The sequence below is a fragment of the Eubalaena glacialis genome, chromosome 20, assembly GCF_028564815.1.
Source record: "Eubalaena glacialis isolate mEubGla1 chromosome 20, mEubGla1.1.hap2.+ XY, whole genome shotgun sequence".
NCBI classification, from domain to species: domain Eukaryota; kingdom Metazoa; phylum Chordata; class Mammalia; order Artiodactyla; family Balaenidae; genus Eubalaena; species Eubalaena glacialis.
In genome coordinates this window covers 17,391,397-17,406,544 of record NC_083735.1, presented here as the reverse complement: position 1 = coordinate 17,406,544, position 15,148 = coordinate 17,391,397, and the positions used below count along the sequence as shown (strand labels likewise).

Sequence of the window (15,148 nt, the reverse complement as noted above, 5' to 3'; positions counted from 1 at the left end):
TTTCTCACCCTCATCCATTCAATGCTAACTCCCCTTTTTTCTTCCCAACTTCATCTGGTTTCTTAGCTTTAACATTATCTCAATCAGAGTAACCAACATTGTGATACTGCTACATTGCATAAATGGATAAAAAGTCTATTCAAGCTTACTAAGGACTTGTGGAAAAGAAATGAAAATAATGATAAAATATATCTTTTATTTAGTGCTTACCCTCTGAAAGAGATACATTATCCCCGTTAATTTTTTCAACAATCCAGTATGGTAGATGACATTTTCATCTTGGTTTTAAAGAGAAGCTAGGTAACTTATCAGGGTAACACAGATAATAAGTGGGCAACTAGAACCCAAGAACCCGTACTTTGGTCACAATGCTATAATGTTCTTATTGGCTGCCGTATGGAGGAATATCACATAGTGAGGGATATATATATATAGATTTTTTGTCTGTAAATAACTGCTATGAACTGTGCTATGTTGAATGATCTTGCACATCATATTTCAGCCAGATTATATAATACTCTAATAATTTGTTTAGAATTGTCTTATTTTGTTATTTAAAACTCAGTTTTGATTATTTTCATATTGGAGTATAATATACATACAGAAAAGTACATAAAATGGCAGCTTCATAGATTTTCACATGTGTACAAAACAAGTAGCCACCACCTAGATCAAGATGTAGAACAATTCCAGTACCACTATTAGGTCTCTTCCCAGCCAATAGCTCTCTCTCCAAGGTAATTACCATTCTGAATTCAATAATCATCAGTTAGTTTCGCCAGATCTTGAACATGATATAAATGGAATCATAGAGTATGTGTTCTATAGTGCCTGGCTTCTTTCATGCAACATATAGTTTGTGAACCATCGGGGTTGTGTGAAATAGTAGTTAGTTCTATTATATTCTACGGTTTAAGGAACCATCACTTATTTATCTATTCTCCTGTCAACAGACATTTGTGTTGATTTGGTTTTTGGCTATTATGAATGAAGCTGCTATAAACATTTTCATAGATGTTTTTCTTTTGGTGGACATATGCATTCATTTTTCATGGGTATATGGCCAGGAATGAGATTCCTGTAGGTCATAGTGTAGGTGTGTGTTTAGCTTTAGCTTTAGATATATAGCCAACGATTTTCCAAAGTGGTCAAACCAAGTATGGTCCCATCAAGAACACATTAGAGTTTCTGATGTTTTATATTTGCAATCACACTTGGCATCAACAGACCTTTTCATTTTAGGTATTCTGGTGGGTGTGTAGTGGCCCATTGAGGCTTTAATTTGCATTTCCCTTATGAGTAATGAAATGATTTCTTTTTGTATACTTATTGACCATTTAATTTTTTTTTTTTTTTTGCTTAAGCAGATATTAAATGCTCAAGTTCTTTGTACATTTAAAAATTTGAGTTGTCTTTCTTATTGATTTGTAGTAGTTCTTTATATATTCTAGATATGAATTCTTTTTCAGGTATATGTATTGTATATATCTTCTCCAAGTCTGTGGCTAACCTTTTCTCTCTTTTAATGCCTTGTGTGAATAGAAGTTCTTAATTTTAATGCAGTCCATTTTATTAATTTTTATGTGTTTTTTGTAGGAACAAATTTAAGAAATTTTGGCCGACCCCAAGGTCATGAATATCTTTTTCCCTATGTTTTCCTCTACAACAGATTTTCCCAAACTTCCTTGGTTTATGGAGCCTTTAATATGTTAGTAATTTTTTAAGAGAGCCACTAGGTCAAAAGAAATACCTAACGATTCTGCTTATTCAGTAGGTAGGTCCAAATAACTTAATAAGGATTTATGTCCCAAATCACAGTATATGTGTGAAAAATAATATAACTAAAAGAAAAATAATATTTCTATTTTATTCTGAAACAACCACAATTACTTACTAATGGGATGTATGCCTATTGCCCTGCACAGTGCCTCAAATCTTGGAAACTTATTGGACACCAACACCTTCACACTCTGTCCATGTTAATTTCCCCACAGTACTTGCTTTTTATAGCAGCTACCATTGAGCACTTAGGTTTGCAGAGATATGCATGGAATGAAATGTAGCACAATGTAACACTGAGCTGGTAGCTTGTGAAGGGTCTGATAGGAGTTTGTATTGCTGTGCTCCTCTCAACAATGTAAACTATCCTATGGCACCCTTTGCATTTGCTGCAGCACCCGCAAGGCACCTTGACAAACAGCTTAATTCTAGAATCTTGTTTATTGTTTAGGGTTTCACATTTAGGTTTATAATCCATCTCAAATTAATGTTTGTGCACAATGTGAGATGGGTACCCCGGTTCTTTTTCATCCCTGTTCTTCTTTAAGATTTTGCCCTATTCTCGGTCCTTTGCATTTACATATACATTTTAGGATTCGTTTGTGATATTCCACTGAAGAAACTCCTCTTCTTTCCAGTGCGGTTAGACCTGTCTGTTACTTTTGTGGTTCAGAGTATACGTCTGGGGAAAGGAAGGGGAATTTCAGTTGTTCTTTCATACATTCCCTTTCTCCCCTTTTTGGTGATAGCTCCCCTCCTTCACTGTGTTTGAGGGCAATGTAGGGAGGAGGAAAATGGAAAATATTTTAATTAACCAAGAAGGATGCAGACTTCTTGTGGGTTGGTTGTTGCTGTTCATCATTTCTCAGTGAGTGTTGGTTGGCCTTTGGGGCATCTGGGTAGAAGGTACCTAAATGCTGGTTCTCTCACTGAGACATGTGTATGGACTCTTCAGAGGCCACTTTGGGAGGAGGACCTCCCCACTGAGTAGCTCAAGACTGACCTTTTCTATGTTCCCCTCCCACTCTACATATTCTGCCTCTCTGTCTTCTTCACCTCTTCCCCACGCACCACTATCATCTTCTTGGTGCTAGAATCCTTTATCTAAAGGGACATCTTCAGTGGAATGTTGGCAAGAATCCTCAAATGCAGCTACTTTTTGTGGCTCTATTTTACTCATAGAGTACTCACATTGTCCTGTCATCTCCATCTACTCTCAGGTTCTCTTTTCCCAAGTGTGGTAACACAGAGGATGACTGGCAAATACACTGGCTAAATGACCTGTAGCCAGAGAATGAAATGCCAGTTTCCTCTTCTTGCACACATCACTATCTTTACAGTTGATTCTTGGAGTCTCCGTCTTTGTGGTTGAAGAAAGTGAAGAGTTTATCCACAAGCAGTTTATTCTAATGATTCTTCTAGCTACAAGTTCATGTCTTCATCTTTATTGATTATGCAGTGGTGGTGGTTGTTGGGGCCATTCTGAATTGGCACTTCTCAGTGAATTGGGAAAATTGTTGGCAGAATTTGAACTCTGAATGTGTAGTGATTAGTGACTTTGATTTTCAGTTTTAGGTCTTAGCTATAATTTCCCCCCTAAAGAAAAACAGCAACAACAAATAATAATAATAATTCCATGACCTCTTTTTAGGCTAGTTTTTGTTCTAAAATCTAAAAGAACTAAAGACTTTTATTAAACTTGTCTCTAAAACCTGCTAATCTATTTTTAATAAGAATGAATTCTTTCTTTCCAGCTTTGGCACATGATTAGTTACTAATGAGACCAAGATATTCAAATTCAACAAATATTTATAAACATTTACTGTGAGTTCACCACCATTCCATCTTTCAAGTCTGTACATTTAATTTATTTTATCTGGATTTAATCCAGATAAAATTTAGAAATTAGGCATTATTTGAGTTTTAACTGAAGAAAAACTGAAATGCTGAGAATATTGTTGTTCAAGAGGCCCAGTTAGTTTGCTACTGAAATAGCCATCCCTCAAAAGTAAGTAATTTTTCATGAAAACAACTAGGAGAATGTTAGGTGTGCATCCATCTGGAAAAGCAACTCGCAAACAGATGAACTACTAATGCATCAATTGTCATCTTCTTATACAAAAGAAAGCGTATTACATCTTGAAAGTCTGAGGTGATTGAACTTCAACCAAAAGTGATTTTTTAATTGGATGAGCTAGAAACTACCTGGACACTACCATTATGAGGTCAGCAGTAGATCAATAGTTCACTTTCAAGTTCCTGAAAGTTCAATTGTTTCTTTGATCTGGAGAAACAGAGGTAGTATTTGAGATAGAGAAAAAAGACAGGACAAAAGCACTAAATTTACTTCATTTAGCTTATTGACTTCCAAACATTAGGAGAGATTTCCAAACATGTGTATTTCTTGTGACTTGATTGTATTAAAACTTTCAGGTGTGTGGAGAATCTGACAATATGACAAATTTCAAAGTCAAAGTTAAAGAAACAAAACCATAGTTTCCTTGGATGTTCAGAAAAGTGCAAAGCAACCTTTCCTTTCAACTAAAGTTCTTCTTCTTTCTTTCTTTCTTTCCTTTTATTTAGAGTAGCACCCAACATTTTTATTAGTGGTTCCAGTGCTTCCTCCCAGATTGTTTGCTGCTTTTTAAATGATTTGGTTTTTATTTGACTATTTCATCCAATTTTAACTTAGTGATTGTGGTACAGATTGACGTATACTTTATTCTGTTGGAGAATCTCATTAGAATTTTTACCTTTTTGTTTTAATTTCATATAAGTTATAAAAACCCTACTCAACCTGATTTGAATCTGATTTGAAATGTAATCAGTTGAGGCCCACCACTTCTTCATTAAGATGTTGGAACATTTGTGTGTATATTCATCTCACTGTATAATTAATTTGGTTTTGCTCTTTGATGCAGATCTGAGTTGTGGTTTATTCATATGATAAAGGCACAGGAATAAATCACCACCTTCATATTATCACATAGAGCCAATGGTCCAGATCATTGAAATTTACAAGGTAAGTCAAAGCCATTTTTCAGATACTAAACCAAAGTTGATGAAGGGTCTTTCCCCTGGAATTGAAGAGAAAAGTACAAATTACCCCAATGAAGTTTTCTTTAACTTTTGTTGTTTCTTAATTTGATGACTTGAAGATAATGCTAACCTATCCTGACTCTAGACTTCCTTTTTTTAAAATAGATTACCTTAAACTGTGTTTTAAATTAAATATAATGTTTATCTGTCTATACTGTAGATTATTTGGGTCAGTATGGTTAGTAGCCATGATAATTAGAACACTTGTATAAGGAGGTTTCAAATGTGTGTTCTTGCTTCACCCTTTTGGTTAGAAAGTCCTTTAGAGTTTCATGTATGGGAGACCCTTACCACTTTTATGGAATATTTTTTTCTCCAAAAGACTAATTTAAATGATTTAGAAATTATGTGTGGAGACTAATCATTACTCTTAATGACTGAACAGAGGGCATTCAATTGAAGAAATATCGAAAGTATTAATCAGGAGTCCAAATACAAAACTGTTTTATGGAACTTTGATTTTACTTCCAAAATGAAGGGCAGATTCCTCATCCCATGAAGAAACAAAGATTTGTGAATCCAGATGTGTTTTCTATGGAATTATTTCTTCTTATCCACTTAATCCCATGACTTAAAATTTTTAAAAAAATTTTCCAGTTTTATTGAGATACAGTTGACATGTAACATTGTGTAAGTTTAAAGTGTACAAGGTGGTGATTTGATATATGCATATGTTTTCTGAAATGATTACCACAATAAAATTAGTTAACACATCTATCATCTCACATAGCTACCATTTTTTGGGAGGTGGTGAGAACTTTTAAGATCTACTCTCTTAGCAACTTTTAAGAATACAATATAGTATTGTTATTGTATCATTAACTATAGTTATAATGCTGTATATTAGATTCCCCAGAACTTACTCATCTTATAGCTGGAAGTTTGTGCCATTTGACCAACTTTACCGCTCCCTGCCCCTGGCAACCACCAATCTATTCTCTGTTTCTCTGAGTTTGATGTTTTTAGATTCCACATATAAGTGAGATTGTACAGTATTTGTCTTTCTATGTCTGACTTATTTCACTTAGCATAATGCCCTCAAGTTTCATCCTTGTTGTCGCAAATGGCAGGATTGCCTTCTTCTTATGGCTGAATAAGATTCATTGTTTGCACTGTATATATATATATACACCACATTTTCATTATCCATTCATCCGCTGATGGACACTTAGGTTGTTTCTGTGTCTTGGCTACTGTAAATAATGCTGCAGTGAACAAGGGGGTACGGATAATCTGTTCAAGATAGTGATTTCGTTTTATTCAGATATATCAATATATTTAGAAGTAGAAATGCTTGGTCATATGGTAATTCTATTTTTAATTGTTTGAGGAGTCTCCATACTGTTTCCCCTAGTGGCTGCACCAATCTACATTTCCACCAACAAGAGTTCCCTTTCTTCCACATGCTTGGTAGCATTTGTTATCTCATGTCTTTTTGATAACAACTTTTCTAACAGGTGTGATTTGCATTTCCCTTTGTATTGAGCACCTTTTTCAATGTACCTGTTAGCCATTTGTATATCTTCTTTAGAGAGACAGAGAGAAAGTAAACAATAAAGAAATGATGGGGTAAAATGTTAATAATATGTAAATCTTGTTACAGGTGCTTGGGTGTTCTTTGTACTATTTTTATTCTTACGGTATTTCTTTTTTTTAATTAAAAAAGAATTTATTGACTCATGTAATTGATAAGTCCAGGGATAAACTTTAAATATGACTCTAGGTAAGATATCACTAGTAATTTTTGTCTCTCTTCTGATTCTGCTTTTCTCTGAGTTGACTTCACTCTGAGTTAGTTTTACCAGAGAGGGAGTGACAATAAGGTCTTGCAGCATTTAAGTTTGAAATGATTTCCAAGTAAAAAAGAAATAAGTTTCTGAACTGGAATTCTAAGCTTTTATTAAAATACCTGGGAACAAATTTGAAACCTTTTAAGATACCTAAAAATTAGTTTCCATTTAAGAAACATACATGTCTTGAATTATTTGTACCATTCAGCTGTATTTTTACAGTATAAAGTAAATAGTTGGTAACTATTTAGGCAGAGTACTTTCATCAGGGAAGAAAAGCTGTGATGGAAGGGACAGACCGAGGGCATGGAGTTCATGGGAGAAAGCTCAGGTTACTGAGCAGGAACTGGGCTTTGATTTTACCCTGACCCAATTCTGAACTCCGGCAAACAAAAACTCAACCACAGGTCTGAACCTTCATGAACCTTCATGTTCTGAAGCTCTTCAATTGTTATGTAAGCTTTCAGCAAATCAAAGATTAATCTGCAATCTTTGAGGACGTGAGTTATTCTCAATTTCAAGAAAATAAAACTTTTCTCTTCCATGGGAGTTTGCGGGATTTGCCTGACAATTTAGTTCTGTGTGGCATCTAAGTTCTTCCATAAGCATAACAAAACACACAGCAAAACAAATTAAAAACCTCTAATATTTACCCATTATTTCAAATAGTTTATTCATACCTTTATACATATAAAACCCCCCAACACTTCACTTGTATTTTTTGTTCCTTGGTGAGCTGCCATTTTCTTCTAAGATGCTTATGAGTGGAAAGTAGATCAGAATGCTATATAATAATCTTCTGAAAGTTTAGAACTGAACTGGCCCCAGTCCCCGCTCTTCATCCCTACATTTGTAATCTCACATTTATACAAGCTTTCAAGTGGATTTCAAAGATAATTCAAAAATTCTACTTGAGCAGTAAAATTTGCCAAATTGTATATTCCTTTCTATAATTTTCCTTTATGTTAGGCTTTGAGAACAAAGATGTCCATATGTGGTTTATAGATTCCCTTGGAAGGCAAAGCAAGGAGGAAGGAACTAGAAAGGAGAGGCAAAGTAAATGAATGTTTTTTTCCTGGTCTGAGTCTGATTTTGATTATTGGATACTTCATGGCATCATAATTTTGGTTTTCCTGGATATAAAATATTAGGATATATAGGTACTCTAGAGATCATCTAGACCTACACCTTCAGAAAATGAAGAAATTAGGAACTAGGTGGGAAATTAAGAATAAGCTAGTTGACTGAAGTCACACACCAACTGCTATTGTAGCCAGCACTGAACACTGACTCTGTCCCAGATGCTATAGTACCAGAAGTTGGAGTTTGAAGAAATTTCCCTTATGTCACGACTGCTCTATTTTCCTTTCTTTTTGCTTGCCCAGTGATAGAGACTGGGGAAATGGGACAGCAGAACTAGTTTGCTAGAACTCAAATGGCAGAGAGACAACACATCTTGCAGGGCTGAGAGAACCTGTCAAATCAAATAATGGTAGAGATAAAAAGTACCTTAGAGATCACCTATTCCAGCTCTGCATTTTTCAGGCTAAAAACAAACAAAAAACCTCACAATAACAAATAATTAAGGTCCAGAAAAGTTTAATTGGTTGATCAAAATCCCCTAGTTAGCAAAATGACTGTGGGCAAATCACTTACCCTTTCTGAGTCTCAGATTGCTCATTTGTTAAAAAGATACATGGGGGCTGTTGGAAAGATTTAAGATCATGTTTATAAAATACCTAATATAGTTAGTGCTTGACATGTATGAAGCACCCAGTGAATGTGGTCTTTTAGTGTTAAAATTATGCCTTAAGTTTTAAACTCATTAATAATCATTATATTTATCATTGGCCCAGTTGAAAGCAGAAAGGGGAAAGCTTCTTAGCACCTGAACTCTTCTCAGAACTGTGGAAATCCTGGATCCAGAGCCTTGTCATACATGGTGAGATCTAGTCTCATTTGAAGTAATGATCAAAGTTCTGCATGGTTCATGCTGAGAGGTAGTTTTTTTTTCCTCCCATGTGCCCCTTACTTTCGTTTTGCTCAGCTTTAAAACATTTGCTCTATTTATATGAATGTATTCAACAGGCAGATTGTTCCTTGCCTGAGAATTCTTCCCTTGAATGCGAATAACAGTTCTTAATCTCTCACAGCTGTTTCAAGAAGTATGCCTGATGAATCACCTAGGGGAGATAGAAAAAAGGATAAAGAGAAGAAAAACAAATGCAGAACATTATACAACCCTTGAGCAGCCCATTAGCTATTTAACTTATGCAAAATGCATTGCATGAAGAACTGTGTTAGATGGAAGCCACAAGACTTTCTCTTGGGCTGTGGAAAGACAAGGTCAGACCTTTGATGCTTTAAAAATGCAGCAAGGCTATGATCAGTTGAGATTACCATGCCAATCTTGGGAAACAAACTTGGGTGAAAAAAAATCTTCTTGAAACCGTAAATGCTCTGTATAGATCTAAACCCTTAGATAGATAAGTGTTCCCATGCCTAGGGAGGAGACCAGCTGCTGAGGGTGAGCAAATCGTGAAAGAGCCGTTTTTATCAAATGCAAAGTCAGCAAGAAATTCTGTGTGTCTGCATATATTTCAAAGGGTAACTCTATGTTGGCACATGTCTCTCCTCTCCCAGTGAGGTCTGAATGTGGAAAGAAGTAAGTTATAAGGGAGAGAAAAAGGTTGGTTTTCATACCGCATAAAGTGTTTTGAAAAGACAGTAATACGGAGAAGAGGAAGTTGGGGAGAGACAGGACTCAGGCGGCACAGACTATTTAAAGCTGTGGGGTTGGGGCTTCCCTGGTGGCGCAGTGGTTGAGAATCTGCCTGCCAATGCAGGGGACACGGGTTCGAGCCCTGGTCTGGGAAGATCCCACATGCCGCGGAGCAACTGGGCCCGTGAGCCACGGCTACTGAGCCTGCGCGTCTGGAGCCTGTGCTCCGTAACAAGAGAGGCCGCGATAGTGAGAGGCCTGCGCACCGCGATGAAGAGTGGCCCCCGCTTGCCGCAGCTAGAGGAAGCCCTCACACAGAAACGAAGACCCAACACAGCCAAATAAATAAATAAATAAATAAATAAATAATTTAAAAAAAGAAAAGAAAAAAAAAAAGCTGTGGGGTTGAGAGATGATTCCATTCACTCCTCCCTTCCTTCCTTCCTTCAGCAAATATTTATCTTAATCCTGTTCGTCTCCCGATTAAAGTCCTTCAGTGGTTTCCTTTTTTACCTAGAGTGTAAAACAGATTTCTCCCCCCGACCGTCATGGATACAATGATATGATCCCTGCCTACTTTGCCAACTCCACCTTATGCCATCTCTCTAGTTCTGCTGTTCAGGCACAGTTTTCCTTTCTGAACTGAACCCTTTTCCCTGTGGGAAACACTGCACCCCACCACACCTCCATCACACCCCACCCCGTCCCTATCACACACACACACACACACACACTTTTCCAGTGGCCAGTGGCTTCTCATCTTTCTGGTCTCAGCTTAAATCTCAACTAGTCGGAGAGACCTCCTCCGACCACCCTATCCAAGGCAGTTATCCTCTGCCCCAATATTTGTCTCTATCTCAGAGCTTTATTTGTTCCTTCACAGCTCTCATTACCACGTGTAGCTCTTTTATTTGTTGGTGTGTTTGTTGTGTGCTTCTACCTCTAGACATACACCCCAGGAGAGCGACATGTCCGCTTTGTTCTTTGCTGTGGTTGTGTTAGCTGCTCCCCTCACAGTGCCTGGCACTGAATAGGTGCTCAGTAATGAATGGACAATGAAGGTTGCAGAGGCTGAGATGATGAATGATGGTGGAAGAGGCTACTCAGTGAAATCTCCTTAGTCTAAGAAGCAACCTGTGGCTTTCATTTCTAAGCTTCTTCAGGGACAGAGGCGCTCGGGTGGAGCAGCCTCCAGCAGCAGGGCGGAGTGGGGACCGGAGTCAGGCAAACCACAGTGTAGCAGGGTCCCTAAACCCTCGGAAGAGGTTGCCGCTGGATCCTGATTTGCACGTCTGAGTATTCGTGAGGACGTGCTTTGCTAACGTGGGTTCTATTCTCATAAGTTGCCTATTGGCCAAAGGCCCTTGCAGATTATTCTCTTTGTACTGGAAGGAAGCATCAGAAAGTACTGGTGCTCTTAGACAGGGCAGTATGTTGAAGTGTGGATATTCTGGTCCTGGTCCCTGGCATCTCACTGAGCCAAGGCTAGTGCCTGGGTCACCATCAACACCCCTCCGGAGAGCGGTCACAGCAATGTGCCAGCAGAGGTGCGGAGTTCCCTGACTTCCAGGGACTGGGTCTTCCAAGAATCCTATTTACAGCTCTCTGGGGTGCATTAGGGAAGTGTGCTGAATACCAGGATGTCCCTTCACTCTCCTCCCTCCACAGATCCTTTCATCCTGCCCTAATGGAACCATACTTCCCTCAGCAGGGCTTCCTCTCCTGCTCCTCAGGCTGTTACACCCCTAGGTTATGACATGGTTGAGCCTATGACATTCAGCTAATGGTTTGCAAACTCAGGGGTCTAAAGAACATGGCAGTACTCTGCAGTTCTTCCAGAGCTCAAGAACAGATATGCAAATCTGTTCCTAAGAATCTCATGGTTCCCAAGGCAGTTATGCAAAGTAAACTCTGATAATGCTTGCTTTGGCTTTGGCTCTTTTTTTTTTTTTTTTCTGCCCTGAAACCAGTTCATCTGTACCATTTTTCTAGGTTCCACATATATGCGTTAATATACGATATTTGTTTATCTCTTTCTGACTTACTTCACTCTGTATAACAGTCTCTAGATCCATCCATGTCTCAACAAATGACCCAATTTCATTCCTTTTTATGGCTGAGTAATATTCCATTGTATATATGTACCACATCTTCTTTACCCTTTCGTCTGTCGATGGGCATTTAGGTTGCTTCCATGACCTGGCTATTGTAAATAGTGCTTCAATGAACATTGGGGTGCATGTGTCTTTTTGAATTATGGTTTTCTCTGGGTATATGCCCAGTAATGGGATTGCTGGGTCATATGGAAATTCTATTTTTAGTTTTTTAAGGAAACTCCATACTGTTCTCCATAGTGGCTGTATCAATTTACATTCCCACCAACAGTGCAAGAGGGTTCCCTTTTCTCCACACCCTCTCCAGCATTTGTTGTTTGTAGATTTTCGGATGATGCCCATTCTAACTGGTGTGAGATGATAACCTCACTGTAGTTTTCATTTGCATTTCTCTAATAGTTAGTGATGTTGAGCAGCTTTTCATGTGCTTCTTGGCCATCTGTATGTCTTCTTTGGAGAAATGTCTATTTAGGTCTTCTGCCCATTTTTGGATTGGGTTGTTTGTTTTTTTAATATTGAGCTGCATGAGCTGTTTATATATTTTGGAGATTAATCCTTTGTATGTTGATTCCTTTGCAAATATTTTCTCCCATTCTGAGGGTTGTCTTTTCATCTTGTTTATGGTTTCCTTTGCTGTGCAAAAGCTTTGAAGTTTCATTAGGTCTGATTTGTTTATTTTTGTTTTTATTTTCATTACTCTAGGAGGTGGATCAAAAAAGATCTTGCTGTGATTTACATCAAAGAGTGTTCTTCCTATGTTTTCCTCTAAGAGTTTTATAGTGTCCAGTCTTACATTTAGGGCTCTAATCCATTTTGTGGTTATTTTTGTGTATGGTGTTAGGGAGTGTTTTAATTTCATTCTTTTACATGTAGCTGTCCAGTTTCCACAGCACCACTTATTGAAGAGATTGTCTTTTCTCTATTGTATATCCTTGCCTCCTTTGTCATAGATTAGTTGACCATAGGTGCGTGGGTTTACCTCTGGGCTTTCTATCTTGTTCCATTGATCTATGTTTCTGTTTTTGTGCCAGTACCATATTGTCTTGATTACTGTAGCTTTGTAGTATAGTCTGAAGTCAGGGAGTCTGATTCCTCCAGCTCCGTTTTTTTCCCTCAAGACTGCTTTGGCTAATCGGGGTCTTTTGTGTCTCCATACAAATTTTAAGATTTTTTGTTCTAGTTCTGTAAAAAATGCTATTGGTAATTTGATAGGGATTGCATTGAATCTGTAGATTGCTTTGGGTAATATAGTCATTTTCACAATATTGATTCTTCCAATCCAAGAACATGGTATATCTCTCCATCTGTTGGTATCATCTTTAATTTCTTTCATCAGTGTCTTATAGTTTTCTGCATACAGGTCTTTTGTCTCCCCAGGTAGGTTTATTCCTAGGTATTTTATTCTTTTTGCTGCAATGGTAAATGGGAGTGTTTCCTTAATTTCTCTTTCAGATTTTTCATCATTAGTGTATAGGAATGCAAGAGATTTCTGTGCATTAATTTTGTATCCTGAAACTTTACCAAATTCATTGATTAGCTCTAGTAGTTTCCTGGTGGCATCTTTAGGATTCTCTGTGTATAGTATCATGTCATCTGCAAACAGTGACAGTTTTACGTCTTCTTTTCCAATTTGTATTACTTTTTTTTCTTTTTCTTCTCTGATTGTCGTGGCTAGGACTTCCAAAAACTGTGTTGAATAATAGTGTTGAGAGTGGACATCCTTGTCTTGTTCCTGATCTTAGAGGAAATGCTTTCAGTTTTTCACCATTGAGAATGATGTTTGCTGTGGGTTTGTCATATATGGCCTTTATTGTGTTGAGGTAGGTTCCCTCTATGCCCACTTTCTGGAGAGTTTTTATCATACATGGGTGTTGAATTTTGTCAAAAGCTTTTTCTGCATCTATTGAGATGATGATATGGTTTTTCTTCTTCAATATGTTAATATGGTATATCACATTGATTGATTTGCGTATACTGAAGAATCCTTTCATCCCTGGGATAAATCCCACTTGAACATGGTGTATGATCCTTTTAATGTGTTGTTGGATTCTGTTTGCTAGTATTTTGTTGAGGATTTTTGCATCTATAATCATCGGTGATATTGGTCTATAATTTTCTTTTTTATAGTATCTTTGTCTGGTTTTGGTATCAGGGTGAAGGTGGCCTTGTAGAACAAGTTTGGGAGTGTTCCTTCCTCTGCAATTTTTGGAAGAGTTTGAGAAGGATGGGTGTTAGCTCTTCTCTAAATGTTTGATAGAATTCACCTGTGAAGCCATCTGGTCCTGGGCTTTTGTTTGTTGGAAGATTTTTAATCACAGTTTCAATTTCATTACTTGTGATTGGTCTGTTCGTATTTTCTATTTCTTCCTGGTTCAGTCTTGGAAGGTTATACCTTTCTAAGAATTTGTCCATTTCTTCCAGGTTGTCCATTTTATTGGCATAGAGTTGCTTGTAGTAGTCTCTTAGGATGCTCTGTATTTCTGCGGTGTCTGTTGTAACTTCTCCTTTTTCATTTCTAATTTTATTGATTTGAGTCCTCTCCCTCTTTTTCTTGATGAGTCTGGCTAATGGTTTATCAATTTTGTTTATCTTCTCAAAGAATCAGCTTTTAGTTTTATTGATCTTTGCTATTGTTTTCTTTGTTTCTATTTCATTTATTTCTGCTCTGATCTTTATGATTTCTTTCCTTCTGCTAACTTTGGGTTTTGTTTGCTCTTCTTTCTGTAGTTCATTTAGGTGCAAGGTTAGATTGTTTATTTGAGATTTTTCTTGTTTCTTGAGGTAGGCTTGTATTGCTAGAAACTTCCCTCTTAGAACTGCTTTTGCTGCATCCCATAGGTTTTGGAATGTCGTGTTTTCATTGTCATTTGTCTCTTGGTATTTTTTGATTTCCTCTTTGATTTCTTCAGTGATCTCTTGGTTATTTAGTAATGTATTGTTTAGCCTCCATGTGTTTGTATTTTTTACCTATTTTCCCTGTAATTCATTTCTAATCTCATAGCGTTGTGGTCAGAAAAGATGCTTGATATGATTTCAATTTTCTTAAATTTACTGAGGCTTGATTTGTGAGCCATGATGTGATCTATCCTGGAGAATGTTCTGTGCACACTTGAGAGGAAAGTGTAATCTGCTGTTTTTGGATGGAATGTCCTGTAAATATCAATTAAATCTACCTGGTCTGTTGTGTTATTTAAAGCTTCTGTTTCCTTATTTATTTTCATTTTGGATGATCTGTCCATTGGTGTAAGTGAGGTGTTAAAGTCCCCCACTATTATTGTGTTACTGTTGATTTCCTCTTTTATAGCTCTTAGCAGTTGCCTTACATATTGAGGTGCTCGTATGTTGGGTGTATATATATTTATAATTGTTATATCTTCTTCTTGGATTGATCCCTTGATCATTATGTAGTGTTCTTCCTTGTCTCTTGTAACATTCTTTATTTTAAAGTCTATTTTATCTGATATGAGTATTGCTACTCCAGCTTTCTTTTGATTTCCGTTTGCATGGAATATCTTTTTCCATTCTCTCACTTTCCATCTGTATGTGTCCCTAGGTCTGAAGTGGGTCTCTTGTAGACAGCATATGGGTCTTGACCCATATGGGTCTTGTTTTTGTATCCATTCAGCAGCCTGTGTCTTTTGGTT

General features: G+C 37.2%; 1 long non-coding RNA gene across 1 annotated transcript in view; it reads left to right on the top strand.

The window, feature by feature from the left end:
• Window positions 1-4,759: 4,759 nt before the first annotated feature.
• The window catches only part of LOC133081357 (uncharacterized), a 394,489-nt gene continuing 384,100 nt past the window's right edge, over window positions 4,760-15,148 (top strand). Inside the window, exon 1 of the long non-coding RNA XR_009698789.1 lies at window positions 4,760-4,801. This is a non-coding gene — a long non-coding RNA (uncharacterized LOC133081357). The remainder of the gene's footprint in view (window positions 4,802-15,148) is intronic.